This window comes from Silene latifolia, chromosome Y (genome assembly GCF_048544455.1).
Source record: "Silene latifolia isolate original U9 population chromosome Y, ASM4854445v1, whole genome shotgun sequence".
Lineage (NCBI taxonomy): Eukaryota > Viridiplantae > Streptophyta > Magnoliopsida > Caryophyllales > Caryophyllaceae > Silene > Silene latifolia.
This window is the reverse complement of record NC_133538.1, coordinates 228,128,673-228,143,177: the sequence shown is the minus strand read 5'-3', so window position 1 is coordinate 228,143,177 and position 14,505 is coordinate 228,128,673. Positions and strand designations below refer to the sequence as shown.

At 38.9% G+C, this 14,505-nt stretch overlaps 1 non-coding gene across 1 annotated transcript; it reads left to right on the top strand.

The window, feature by feature from the left end:
• Window positions 1-1,219: 1,219 nt before the first annotated feature.
• Window positions 1,220-1,325, top strand: LOC141635622 (small nucleolar RNA R71). Its single transcript, XR_012540295.1, has one exon. It is a non-coding gene; the product is annotated as a small nucleolar RNA R71 (small nucleolar RNA).
• The last annotated feature ends 13,180 nt before the right edge of the window (window positions 1,326-14,505 follow it).

The following is a 14,505-nucleotide window of genomic DNA, read 5'->3' as shown; positions in this document are numbered from 1 at the left end:
CTCATTTCTACTCGATCGATCTCTTTTACCTCTCGAACGAGGTCTTTCAGTAGCTTTTTCACTCGATCGAGCATTATCAGCCTCTCGATCGAAACCTTCTTTATCAGCATTGCTCGATCGAGGTATAATTTCACTCGATCGAACACTTTTCTCAGATTTTTCACTCGATCGAGGAATTTCACCCTCTCGATCGAATCCTTGATTTGCAGCTTTACTCGATCGACCTTCAATATCATTTGCTTGATCATTATTCTTAGCAATTCTAATCGATCGACCTCCAAAAATGAGTTGATCGAGTATTTTTTTCAGATTGAGCATAGTTTCGTCAATGGATGACTGTTCACCATCAGGAACATCGCTTCTCGGGTCTGATATACCCTCAACAGCTGGCATTTTGAGTCTTTCGTATGCAAGACCACTTCGCATGTTTATCAGATTTATCGTCTCGTGTGGATTCTTCTCAGATTGAGACGGTAAATGACCCGGCTTTCTCGTGGATTGGCAAGCAACAAGTTGAGCTACTTAGGTCTCGGGTGAATTTATTGATGCTTCTTTTTGTTGGTCACTCATCTGCAACTACTTAGTCAATGATTGAATCATCGACTTCAACTCAGCTAACTCACTAAGTCCACTAGAATAAGTTCATTGATGCGGCGGTGGGAAGGATGGAGGCTTTTGAAAGCCTTGTTGAGCTTTGTGAGGAGGAATATAAGTTTGTTGCTGTTGCGGAGGAGGGGTAGGATTAAGCACATTCTGACTAGTCCATCACAAGTTAGGATGGACTCCACTCTGATTATTATAATAAGAACCTCCTTCTTGCCTATATTGCGGAAAGGCGAGGACTTGATCTTTCTCTGTTAGTCAGTCAACAGCAGTGTGACCGTTATTACTCCTACATCTCTCACAAGTAACGGCCTCTTGTCTAGTCTACAAGTGAACCGTTTGTTGATCACCAACAGCTTGCAACACTAACTTATCAAAACGGGCATTCATGGCTTCTAGCTGAGCCACAACGGCACTATCTACTGAAGAGATAGTACGAATACCTCCCCTCGGGTTCCTATACTCAGCACAATGGGTTGCCATTTCTTCAATGATACCCCATCCCTTATCATCGTCATTGTTCTTCTGAAATATCTCATTAGATGAGGCGTCAAGTATAGCACGGTGGTCATCATACAACCCATTGTAGAACTAGTTGCATAAAAACCACTGATCAAAACCATGATGAGGAAGAGACCGCACCAACCTCTTAAAACGGCACCAAGCTTCATAAAAGTTCTCATCAGGCATCTGCTTAAAACTTGTAATTTTTCCTCTCAGCTGATTAGTTCGTTGTGGAGGAAAATACCTTTTATAAAAAACAAGGGCACGGCTCTCCCACTCAGTAATACCGGCTGCACTACGATCAAGATCAGTGAGCCATTCATGGGCTCCGTCGGTCAAAGAAAAAGGAAACAGGACTTCCTTAATCTTATCTTGGGTCACTCCCTTAGTGGCGGGAATATTAGAGCAATAGTCAGTAAAGACTTCCATATGTTTTCACGGATCTTCACCCGCCACACCTCGGTGCAGATTTCGTTCGACCAAATTAATATAGGACGGTCGAATGTCGAAAGTATTACAATCCTCGGTCGCAAGACTGAAACCTTTAGGGATCGAGACAGCAGTGGGCTCTGAGTGACTCGCAATATTAGGCATCTTTACTGGCTTTATAGCAGAAACAGAGTTGTCTTCTTTACAAGACGGATCTTCTGCAAATACAAAATGTTGTAGCCCAGGTTCAAAAGTACTCAAGTCTTCCTTTTGAATCTTTCTTTGCAGTCTTAGTCTATGCCGAAATGATCTTTCTGGCTCAGGATTAGCAGGGACTATTTCTGACTTATTAGACCTGGGCATACACAACACTGAAAGAAATAAGTGAGAACTGTCTCAAGGAATAAAAATTTCTTGAGACGAAAAAAGACAAACGAAACAACACAGACAAACAGGGCTATTGCCTCCCCAGCAATGGCGCCAAAATTTGATACGGTCGTTATGTACCAAAAATAATACCTAGATATAACTAATAGAAGCTAGTGATAAGTAGGGTCGATCTCCACAGGGAGGCAAGGTATCTATCTGTAGGTCCGTATATCTAAGTCACAAATGGAGGTTGTAAATTTGGTTTTATAAACTATTAAAAGTTAAGGGGCAAGAGAAATAAAGCAAGAGCAATAAGGCGAGAAAATGATAGATAAGTGATCAGATAAAAGAGAGTATGTCAGGACTTCGGTTCACCATGGCAATTTATCGACTCAGTAAAATATAGCCTAGACAATCTACTGTGAGAAGGGCAAAGGAAAGGTCCTTCCGATCCGCTATCCACCCTAGATTTCCACTAACTTAACTTCCGTCCTTATTAGGGTAGTCTTCATTCATAGTAGGTCTGTTTATTCCAATCTTCTGATCCAGGAACAAAGTTAACCAAATTAATGTTATTTAGAAGCGTGCACTCAACTAAATATGTTACAGTTATATTGCTACGGTCACAGATTCCCACATGTAAATTACTTAGTCTATTCACTACATCGTCATAACACTACCATGGATCCCCTAATCCTAACATAAAGAGATTAGCTACTCATGTTCTTAATGCAATCAACAATAATAACAATAAGCATACTAATTAGAGACATAATGAAAGAATAATAATAAAGCATAAATCAAAATAGGAGAACAATCAATAAGAGCAAGCAAGAATTAAGATTAAGATTAAGAGTAAGGAGGAATTAAAAAGTTTTAATCCGGAGAGAAAAGAGGCAGAGAAGTTTCAACAGTAAATTAGAGCACCGAATGTAATTAAGAGTCTGAGTGATTAAGAAAAAAAGGATCCTTTATGACCTAATTACGACTCCCTTATATAGGGGAGTAAAATTTAACATAAATAAACCTATCACGGATTAATAAAACCCGTGTAGACTAGCAAACTACTCAATCGAGTCATTTCAGACCACTCGATCGAGGATATCTTCAGCCAAACTTCTCGATCGAACACTTTAGGCTCTCGATCGAGTATTCCTGATATGTGCAATTTATATAGAACTTTTAGCCTCTTATTGCACGCATTTCTATACCTTTTTGTATCGCTTTGTATTGCAAAATGCCCCGAATTGGCTACTTTGGTTTGTTTTGTCTTAATTGCATAAATGCACCCGAAAGTAGCGGAATCGACCCATATTCGTCCCATTTAGCATGCATTGTAAGGAGACGGAGATTTTGGAGCAAGAGTCGTACCTCGGAATGCGTGAAGGGTGGTCAAAAGAAGCTGTCACTACAAGTTGAAGGCTCATCTCAGTGGAAATCACTCGATCGAGTTCTATTGGGAGTCGATCGAGTGGTTTGGCAGACTTTAGAGGACGATCGAGTGGTTTTGAAGACTTTAGAGGTCGATCGAGTGGTTCTTTTTACTTGATCGAAATGAGATTTTATGGAGTTACTCGATCGAGAGCCTAAAGTGCTCGATCGAGTAGTCTGAAAGTACTCGATCGAGTGGATTGCTATTTTATACGGGTTTTAGTAATCCGTGATACATGTATTTAACTTAACTTTCGCTCCCCTATATAAGGGAGTCGTAATTAGGTTAATAAACACTTCTGAACTTCGACTTTTCTGCTTAATCTCTTCTCATACTCTAAAACACTTCTCTGCTTTCAATCACGTACTTTGCTCTTGTTATTGTGGATTGTTCTTTATGCCGGATTCATTGTATTGTAATCATTCTTTTCCCTTTAATCTCAATACTTCGTTTTACTTTAATTTCCTGCTCTCTTGTTATTATTCTCGTTCTAATTTGGTTTATTCTTATTTATCATCATTTTATCACGTCTTCCATTAGCATGCCTTTTGTTATTACTGTTAATTACATTAAAAACATGAGTAGCTAATTTCTCTATGTTAGGATTAGGGGATCCATGGTAGAATTGTGACGATGTTGTAAATAGACTAGATAACTTGCTGCTGAGAATCTGTCCCCATAGTAATATAACTATAACACCTATTTAGTTGAGTGCTCGCTTCTAAATAACATTAATTTGGTTAACTTTGTTCCTGGATCGGAATATTGGAATAAACAGACCTGCTATGAACAGTAGACTACCCTATATCTTCCCTTAAATAAGAATACGGTCACAACAATGATATAAATAATCTTCACAAGACAATGACCACAACACAAAATACTCCACTTCATCAACCAACACTCAAAAACAAACTACATGTCAAATATGAAAAAGAAAAGGATAATGTAGTACATGTACCAATCAACACCCATACCCCCCTGATCTGTCTGAAAAACACTAATCCTAACTCGAACTACCCATCAAACCTCCTTATGTCGCAATCAAGGTAAAACAAGTAACCAAGTAACTTTTTATTAATCGCTCATTTTGCATAGATTGCTCAACCTTCCGGGTTTTCGATTTAGCTTTTATTACTTACACTACTCTCATGGCACGCATCTCAATTCTTCATTTTACCAGGAGCACCCTTTCGGGTTTTCACTCCGTCCTCAGCCATTTACCTAATCCTGCATGAGGGCCCGCCTTGCGGGTTTTCACCTAGCCGGGTTATTTTTTTTACTTTTATTGTAATTTTTCTATTTTTTTCCTTGTTTTGATTTTGTTCACTTTTTTTTTATTGAAAGCAAATAAAATATATACAAATGGAATTTCCTCCCCCACTCTTGATTTTCACATTGCCCTCAATGTGAGGAACAACAAAAAGTAAGACAGAAAAGGGAAATAAGACATACCAAAGTACAGCAAGGACCGAAAGGATCTTCGGCATCAAGACACTTAGAGGCACGTGCCTCCACATTAGTAGCTTGGGCCTTAGCTTGCCCATCCAACTCAGCAAAGAACTTACTACGAGGTTCCTAGTAAGTATGTGAATGTCGTATCGTAGCAACACAACTCAAAGATCAACAAGCTCCCGTGTCTCTAGAAGAACATCAGTAATTGTCTCAAGCTTATCATCGGTCTTCTTTCTCCATGCATCAAGCGCCTCAAGCTTATCATCAGTCTTCTATCTCCATGCATCGGATTCCGCCATCAAAGTATCCACACTGTCTTTCAAATATTTAAAAGGCAAGAGCCTCCAAAAAGCGAGTGAACTAGGTTGCTCCATCTCAATAACAAACCCCACTGGTTATCACTACCACTCTCCCCATCACCATCTCTCTTACCACCATCACTCCCACTATAATCACTCACCATTACACAAAGAGTATTCTTATCAATCATTTTAGCAACCTCGGCATTGGATGGAATAAAGTAATTCATTGTCGTCTTTCCATAGGTAAGAGCCTTGTCTTTCTGCCGAGGCAAACACAAGTAACCCCCGTGATCCAGCACCCAACACCAGTCATAAATACCAACCTATCTTTTTTCCTCCTGGGTTTTGTTGGGACTCGCAAGCCGATGGAAACAGATTAATTCAATATGGCACTCCATTCCCCTCCGAAGTCATTGCCTACAACACCATAAATGAATCCTAGGCATCTTAGTATGCTCTCCTCGACAAAGGAATGAATTAGTAATAATGCGGTGAGAAAGGCAAAGGCATAGATGGGAAATGGTAGAGCTCACCTTACCTTGTTTATTAATAGCATGCTTACGGGTCACCTCAAACCACCATTTCGCCGCGGTATAAGTATATAGACCCTCATAAAGTCCTCATTCTTATCCACAACACCAAAAGCATCTCTCAACTCATCCATCGTCATCTCACACACTTTTCGTTTCAACTTAAACTTGATGTTTGACACCACTTTCTTCTCTCGCTCAACCTTTAAAGTAGACAAGAACTCCAAAGTGTATCAAAGATAGGTGTGTACTCCCTTCCTAATAAACCCATCCAACCCAACATTTTTCAACAGAGCCTCCATCACTTAAGCATACCCATCTAAGGTTGGAATACTAAGAAACTTAGTCTCCAACATCAACCTCGTATGAAAACCATCCCATATTACCCCTTGGTCATCGGTTAAATAAGCAGGTTTATAGATGAGGAATCGGTTAGTATCTTTAGTTGGGTTTTTGGTTGTGGATTTGGTGGTGTTTCCAGTTTTGCGGTGGTTTTTGGATGTAGAAGTGGAAGTGGCTTTATTTTGGTTCCATATGTTTTAGCCATACTCACAACTCACAAACAACAACAACAACAACAACAACAATAACAACATGAAATTCACCTCAAATTCACACAAACCTCACAAGGACTTCCTGTAATACCCTGTAATTTATAGGAATACATCACGTAATTTATAAGAATGAATGTTACTGACTGTGTATTGACATTTCTGAGTGTCGCTAGACAAGGAGATGAGTATCGATAGACAAATACGAATATTAGCGTGAAGCGTGAGAGCTATGTCTATTGACCTTTTCGATAGACTTATATGAGGGTTGTCGATCGACAGGTTCTGGGTGTCGATAAACAGGCAGCCCATACGGGTTAATTATGCTCCAAATCTTATTCAATTTTACCTAGACTATATATACCTACCTACACTAAACCCTAAACACTTTTACAAACATAAAAACAAAACCTAATAAGAGTGAAAAGGGAGAGGGAGCGCGTAGAAGAGGAGAAGAAGAGCGGGATGTGCACTATCCATATTCCGTTGCACAATTCGTATCTAATCTTCGTAAGTTGATCTTAAACCCTAATTCTATTCTATTTCTTACATATCATCTTTATCACGTGAACCTAGATGTCGTTAACACCCTTGGATTGCAGATTGTCCGTGTATGATAGTACCATAGCTAGTGTTTTGGGTCGGTTGTTGTTGCACTTGACCGTGTTTATCGTTAATATCTCATCTTGCACCGAGTAGTATAGTGACCGTGGCCTGTGTGGGATCTGGGGTGGTGAACGTGGCCTAGGGGAAAGGAGGTTCTCGTGGTTTTGATCATGTGACACCATGTATTTTTAATTATTGTAATATTAATGGTTTAGATGACGGAATTGCAAAAAAGGGTTTTTACTCCTTTCCTAGTTTCTACTTGCTGAATTGGTACAGGTAGGAATATCCTATTCAACTATGGTTAATTACTTGTATTCATGAAAGCATGTACTACGTTGAATTGTTGAGACGTAATTGCGAAATTGTGAATTGAGTAAAGTTGCAGGTGCGTGTATATATGCTGACTGTCGATCGACTTAAGCCGCTAGTCGATCAACCTTGGCCCATTTGGTTGGCGAGTTTGTCATTCGTAAATGTTGTGTTACTATTATTATATGATTTGTTGAGTAAAGTTGCAGGTGCGTCAGTGTTATTTAGTATGGCTGTTAATTATTATTATTGTGAATACGCGTGATGAGATGAGTTAGTCATAGCACGGAAAGTGCTAGTGCCAGTTGAGCTTGGCAAGAGAGTGCTACTTCCAGTTGTACATAGTATGGAGGATACTACTGCTAGTTTAGCATGCTGTGAAAGTACTACTGTCATTTAGTTAAGCATAGCACGGTTTGTGTCGGTTTATAACTCGTCGTCAAAAGCTACCTAACCAAAAAAATATTTATAACTTCACAAACTACTCTTAGCAAAGAGCTAAGTAAAGGTCTGATCCCAAGGGATAGGTATTGATGTAGGATTTTCAATTGCAAATGGTTGTGTCTTAGGGTGTCACAATTTGGGTTGAGATAGGAGATCAACTAAACTAATCAACAATATAAACCAAAGTAATAAAAACAAGCAAGGTGATTAAAATGAGATGTAAATAAATTGATTAAAAGCACTAGGGTGTCATGGGTTCATAGGGGATTCATGGGAGTTGATCATAGAACAATGTTTTCTACTAGATGCAAGCGCTTATTGTTGTGATGGGATCGAGTTGGTGTATAAGCTTACAATCCCTAAGAAGGTTTGGGTCCCGGAGCCGAATCGATTAGATTGTACAACACCTACAAGTCGACTTAGTCCTTCCTATTCAGCTATATGCATGGTCTAATGTGACTCGAGTTGGTGTAGAAGCTTACAAGTCTCATTGAAAAGATAAGTGATGGGTAAAAAATGCAAGGATTCATAGGCTCGTATTTCATCAAACATAACATGTGCATAAGTTGAAATCACAACAAGCAAGCAAATTAATTATGAAAACACATTAGATTAAGCATGAATAAATCCCCATGTTGGTTTCCCCTAATTCCCCATAAACCCTAATTAAGGAAACTACTCACTCATTATCGAGTTTAACATGCTAACAAGGTTGTTAATCATACTAGAAAAGCAAAACATGATGAACAAATGAAAATGAGTAACAATAATTAAACAAGGTTAAGAGAGAATTATACCTATGAAGATGATTCCAAATAATAAAGCAAAGAATAATAGAAATACTTGATGATTGATGGAAGGTTTTCAATCCTCCAAATAAACCCAAATAATCTTCTAATTACCATAAATAAATGAAGAATGATAGAGAAATTATGGAAAGATTAAGTATTGAGATTTGAATTAAGACTAGATTAAAAGTTGGTTACAAGATTAAGGAATGATTTGAACATGATTAAGAAAGTATTAAGAGAGTATCCTAATCTAAGTAGTACAATGGGGTATTTATACTAAAGATTAGGGTTACTAAGAGCTTAAATGACTATTAAGTCCTTAAGAAAAGTTGAGGAAATGCTCATCTCGAAGGAAATGAGCATCTTCGTTTTGCTAGTCTCGCCACGATCTGTGCGTCTTGGGGAGTGGCACGGGCGCTCTGGACTGTGATCCGAGAGGATTGGTCAGGAAGACGCTTGGATCCTATGGCTGCAAGACGAGCGTCTTGTCTGGGAGACGCTCGGTGATACTGTCGTTTGTGTACCAAAAATAAACCAAAATATACTAACGAAAGCTAGTGATAAGTAGGGTCGATTCTCCACAGGGAGGCAAGATATATGTCTAAGGTCCATCTATTTGAGTCACAAAATGGAGGGTTTTAATTTTGATTTCTAAACTACTGAGAGATTAAAGGAAAGAGAGATTAACAAGAGCAATAAAAGCGAGTAAATACGGTATAAGTGATCAGATAAAGAGTGTATACCAGGATTTTGGTTCACCATGGTAGTCTATCGATTCAGATGCAAATAGCCTAGACAATCTACTGTGAGAAGGATATAGGAAAGGTCCTTCCGGTCCACTTTCTACCCTAGATTTCCACTAACTTAACTTCTGTCCTTATTAGGGTAGTCTACTGTTCATACCAGGTCTATTTAATCCAATCTTCCGATCTAGGAGTAAACTTAACCAGATTAATGTAATTTAGAAGCGTGCACTCAACTAATTTGATGTTACAGTTAAATTGCTATGGAGACAGATTCTCAAAAGTAAATCATCTAACCTATTCGCTATATCGTCGCAATCCTACCATGGATTCCCTAGTCCTGACATAAAAGGAATTAGCTACTTATGTTATTAATGATGTCAGCAATAATAATATTAAGAATGCTAATTAGAAACATGATAAAACAATAATAATTAAGCATAAACGAGATTAGGGCAAAAGCGATAATTAAAGAGCAAGAGAATAAAGTAAGCAAAATAATAAGTGTAATACTACGGTTTTATGAGTCTCTGGGTACTCTATCGAGTGAGCCTTACTTTGTCGAGTAAGGGTGTTTTGGTTTTTAGAAAAGTATTATGCCTGTAGGATACTCGATCGAGCATCCTGGGTACTCGATCGAGAAAGTGGCACTCGATCGAGTACGTCAGTTACTCGATCGAGTAGCTCGGTTTACGGGTAATGTTTTGTTGGGTTTTGTTAATAATGCGAATTAGTATATAAACCTTTTCGTCACTTTCATAATAAACTTTTATCAAACCTAATTACTTCAAAAAAAGAGATTTCACCCTACGTACTTCGCATCTTTCGCATTATTGACAAATCCCGGAGCTTGAGAGGTCGGAATTCATCATCCATTACATTCTTGTGATCCTTGCGTCGAGGGTAAGATCTACGTGCCGATTTTATAGTATTTTACTAAGTTTGTTTAAACCCTAATTTGGGGGTTTGGGGGTTTTGTTTGTTTTTATGATTGTTTGTAATTATGTGATCATATGTTAGGAGGAGGATTCGTAGAGGAGGCTTTTTGATAACAGTTGTTGAGGTAGTCTGATTGTATTACATTCCAGGTTGGGTTTCCCTACTCACTATTAGTCACAAGATATGTTGGTTGTGCTTTGTGATTGTTGAGTTTTATCGTACGAGTATTGTGACAGTTGTTGGGTTTGATTGCTGATTAGTAGTTGTGTCTGATTGTATCTGTCTGTGTTCTTCGGGGTGCGTCCCTGGCTGAGTGAAGTCACTTGCGAGAGTGGCTTCACGCCCATGATTCGCCTTTCGTAGAACCTGCCACAGAAGGGATGTGCACATTAATGGATTTGGGTTTATCGCTCGACGGAGATGAGTGGGGCTTAGGTGGGAACGGCTGCGGTCCCCCACTGGCGGCGAGGAGTAACCTGTTGCGATAGGTGCCCTGGCAGGGCTACACTCTTTAGTGTGTAGTCAGTATTGTGGAGTTGGTGATGGAGTTTGGAGTATATCTGTAACGATTGAGCTGTGTTGTGTGTTGTTTTGTTGAGTTATGTAAATTGTGTGATTAGTACTGACCCCGTTTAATTGTTTTAAAAACTATGGAGATCCATTCGGGGATGGTGAGCAGTTGTTAAGCAGGCATGAGTCGAGATACATGGGATAGCTGGAATGTGTCGCCATCAGATGATATAGTCTTCCGCTGTAGTTTTGATAGTTTCTTTAGACAGTGTTTTGAGATCATGTAAACCGTATTTTGGCAGTTGGTTTTGGATTGTATTTACTCACTTAGACTTTATACTATTTAAATGTTGTTTCTTTATTGTCTTTTGATTATCATTGCCTCGGGAAACCGTTATGGTGACCGCTTTATATCTGAGTGGTCCTGGTAAGGCACTTGGAGTATGGGGGTGTCACAAAGTGGTATCAGAGAGACGATCCTGAAACCTGTAACTAATGAATCTAGTGAACATAGGGAGTCAATTAAAATGAACCTGGGGTAAAGGTTGTAGGAGTTAATGCAAAGACTTGGGAGACGTCTTAAAGTCGCGAACTCGCCCTACAATTTTGAACCGGTCACATGGGGGGGGGGGGATATGTCAGAGTCGTATGTGTTGTCTTTTGGTTTGTATGAGTACGTAACGATATATGTTGAGAATCATTGAATGTTGGAAGTGGAGAATTGAAATTGTGGTTGAAAAGTCGGTGAAGTATGTTTATAAGTCAGTGAAGTATGTTTATGATGGTTGTTTATAACATGAAGTAGATTATTTTGTTGATTGTATGAGGAATTACGTAGATTTACATGCGTAGTTGTAATTATAATGTTGAAATAATAATGAATGCATAGTACGTTGGGGTATGTGAGATAACATGCGGGTAGTATTCACGAGTCCGCATGACTCGATCGAGTGGGGGGCACTTGATCGAGTAGGTGAGGTACTCGATCGAGTGGGTCTGACTCGATCGAGTGGGTATTTGACATTTTTATGATCATAACTGTGTTTTTAAGTACTCGATCGAGTACATAGGTGATGCGTGCATTTTATATAGGTATTTCGTACTTCATTTGCACGCATTTCTATGCATTTTGTGGAGTGTTTAGCTACAAATGTCCCCCGAATTGTCTACTTTGGTTTCTCTTGTCTTATTTGCAGGAATGAACCAAATAGGAGCATAATCAAGCTTAATACATGTCCCTATGCATGCATTTAGGAGATTAGTTGAGTCGGAGCCTTAAGACTACTATTTTGAGATGCGCAAAGAAGTAAGTTAGCTAGGCGAGCAAAGGAAGAACTTCAAATTTCTAGTGTCTAATTTGAAGAGACATATCTCGCGTTCTACAACAGATTTTTAGGTTATTCTAATTGGAGATAAAATCTTGTCCTATTAGCTTTCCAACGCCACCAGAATCGTCCTGTTTGCCCAAGTAACGAAGAAATGGCAACCATTTTGGAGTTCAGTGCGCGAAGCAGGAATTGTGCGCTGGAAAGTACTCGATCGAGTACAATTGTGTTCGATCGACTCCTTTTTCTACTCGATCGAGTAGTTGTATTTTAGGGGTTACTCGATTGAGTAGATTTTATACTCGATCGAGTGGTCTGAGCTTAATTATGTTCGATCGAGTGATATAAAGTTACTCGATCGAGTGGTTTTGATGTTACGCGGGATTAATTAACCCGTGTTGGGATTAATTTCGCGATAGACTTTTGTTTTCCTATTTAAGCTTTCATAATTAGGTTAATAAGGAGGTTCGACTCTTCTTAGAACGCAGCTCTTACCTTCTTAGTCTCTTCAAAAAAAACTTTCTACTGTAACTTTACTCTTGGATCTCTTTTGCTTGGATTTATGGTTGTTCTTTACGCCGGAATTGCTTGTGATTGTAATCTCCTTTCTCCTTTTAATCTTAATCTCTTTATTTCCTTGCTTTAATCTTTGCTTTTTCATCTTAATTATTCTGCCCTAATCTCAGTTTATGCTTAATTTCTGTTATTTCATTATGTCTCTAGTTAGCATATTCATTGTTATTAATATTGACAAAATTAGTAATATGAGTAGCTAAGCTCTTTTATGTTAGGACTAGGGAATCCATGGTAGGATTATGACGATGTAGCGAATAGGCTAGACAATTTATATGTGAGAATCTGTCCCCATGGCAATTTAACTGTATCGCCAATTTAGTTGAATGCATGCTTCTAAATTATTTTAATTTGGTTAATTTCGTTCCTGGATCGGAAGATTGGAATGAACATACCTGCTATGAATAGTAGACTACCATAACGAGGACGGAAGTTAAGTTAGTGGAAATCTAGGGTAGAAAGTGGACCGAAAGGACCTTTCCCTTACCCTTCTCACAGTAGATTGTCTAGGCTATTTGCGACTGAGTCGATAAACTCCCATGGTGAAACGAAATCCTAACTTGTTCTCTCTTATTTGATCACCTTTATTATTTTTTTATCTTTTGTTGCTCTCTCTTACTGCTCTTCCCTTTAAACCTTCATTAGTTTAGAAAACCAAACTAAAACCCCCCAATTGTGACATAGATAGACGGACTACAGATAGATACCTTGCCTCCCTGTGGAGATCGACCCTACTTGCTGTTAGCTTTTGTTAGTTGTATTTAGGTATTATTTTTGGTACAGAAACGTCCGTATCAAATTTTGGCGCCGTTGCCGGGGAGGCAGCGTAGTTTTATCTGTTTTTATTTAGTCTATTTCTTGTCTCAAGGAACCTCGGTTCCTTGAGACCATTCTCATGTCTTTCGTTCTTGACTTGCCGCAGAGAGAGAACGAAAGTTTTGGTTCTTATATAGACAGGTGGGAGGAGTGGCTCGAACCAAGACGAGGAATGCTTTCGGGACTCCAAATATGCCAGTCTATCATCCGGGGAATTAATGCCCCTACGCGAGCATACCTCGAGGCTAATGGTAAGTGGGATTTCGAAGGAATCCCCGTAAAAGAGGTGTTAGAGTATTTTGAATGGTTTGCTACTGAAACTCTTAAACCCAATTTCTCTCTTCATGTTGACTCAGATGAGGGGGTGGTGAGACCTTAGAAAACGTTTTAGGATATACCAACGAAAAAATAGAGGAAACCATTAGCGTGGTTGATAATCCCTTTTATAAGGATAATTTAGAACCCCACTATGATTCTTGCACAGATAGTGAGGACGACTGGGAAGTTCTCTTTGAGAACTTCTCTACTGACGAGTCCGCCCCTAAGGAGAGTGAGGACAAAATTTTTGACAGTCTTGAGGTTAAATGGGATAGTTATAATGATATTATGGATGAACCTATTGTTGAGGACCCAATTGACCCAAATGACTTTACTGTCCCTTGCATTTGGGATGAATACCCACCTTCTCCTTCAGAAGACCAGTTCCTCCACCTCACAATATAAACCCGTCAGTGCATCTGGATTATATTCGCGTTATTTTTGAGTCAAATGCTCATGAGCTCTCTTATTTTCCACTCGCGGTTAATTTAAGCTTCTATATTCCGCCCTTAGATGGAGGGAGGTATAATTTTGTGGATGTTTTTAGGAGATGTCATAGGAAATTTGTTAGAATTAAATTCTATTTCATTTTAATTTCCTATGCTATTGCTATTTTATGGTGCTACTTACAGTTTTGTGTAGCACATGCGCAGTTATTTGATCGATTCTTTGCGTGCTTTGAGTATTTTGATTTGGCTCAATCGGAGTAGCTGACTGAAAGAAAAGAAGGTCGAGCTGGGACCTGTCTGAAACTAGCGCTGTCCGGGAGGCAACCCGGAGTTTAAATTTTTAGTTGATTTGCTTTTAAGTTTTTGTTGCGTGTGTAATAATTGGTTTTTTGTTGGAATATGTGTCCTCCGACAATAATGCGATCACAACTGTTGATCATGATGATCACATGTTTAAGTCTCTTTTAAAGAATACAATTGGGAAGTAATATTTTACTGTCAACT